This window comes from Pyxicephalus adspersus, chromosome 11, assembly GCF_032062135.1.
Source record: "Pyxicephalus adspersus chromosome 11, UCB_Pads_2.0, whole genome shotgun sequence".
NCBI classification, from domain to species: domain Eukaryota; kingdom Metazoa; phylum Chordata; class Amphibia; order Anura; family Pyxicephalidae; genus Pyxicephalus; species Pyxicephalus adspersus.
The window spans coordinates 60,407,390-60,408,270 of record NC_092868.1 but is presented as its reverse complement, the minus strand read 5'-3'; the positions used below and the strand labels follow the sequence as shown (position 1 = coordinate 60,408,270).

General features: G+C 40.6%; 1 protein-coding gene across 1 annotated transcript in view; it reads left to right on the top strand.

The window, feature by feature from the left end:
- ADAMTS8 (ADAM metallopeptidase with thrombospondin type 1 motif 8) overlaps window positions 1–881 on the top strand; it is a 27,890-nt gene that overhangs the window by 13,356 nt on the left and 13,653 nt on the right. The gene's annotated exons all lie outside the window — the stretch shown is intronic.

Below are 881 nucleotides of genomic sequence, written 5' to 3'. Positions count from 1 at the left end.
CCCCCCCCCCCTCTTTCCCTATAATAGAAGAGGTATTATACCCCCTCTCTGGTGTCCTATGTCTCCCCCCCGCCCTCCTTTCCCTGTAATAGAAGAGTTATTATACCCCCCTCTCCGGTGTCCTGTGTCTCCTACTAACCCTCCATTCCCTGTATTAGAAGAGTTAATATACCCCCCTCTCCTGTGTCCCATGTCTCCCCCCTCCCCTCCTTTCCCTATAATAGAAGAGGTATTATACCCCCCTCTCCGGTGTCCTGTGTCTCCCCCCCTCCCCTCTGTTCCCTGTGATAGAAGAGGTATTATACCCCTCTCTCTGGTGTCCCCTGTCTCCTACCTCCCCTCATATATTACCTATTCTGCTTCTTTGATTTTACAGATTCCTGAATAATTTCATAATAAAAGAGGCTTCCGTATAATAAACTGATCAGATTTCATTTCACTAGACTTTGCCTCCAATATGTCAGTTTGTAAAAAAAATGGTGAAAAGCAGTCACATGGATTCATTAGAAAGAACGACATTCAGGCAAAAATTATCATTGTAGGATTTCAGTGAAATACCAAACTAACTACCAAAAGAGAATATATAAATTTATATGACATGAATATAAAAATAGAATTTCCTGGGTTATTTTTACCTTTTTACCTGATATCAGCTGTGACATCGCCCGGAGCAACTTTAGAGTTAGGAGTACGGAGCAATATTTTATATATTTTATATAAGGAAAAATTACCCAGACATATATCAGCGGTGCCAATCTGCAACCTGAAACTCTATTAAGTAGAAATGTTTTAGACTTCTCTGCACCAGAAGAGCTGACACTCTAATTTTCCCCCCACAGTCACACACTATTATTATACATTTATATAGCTCTGACATATAC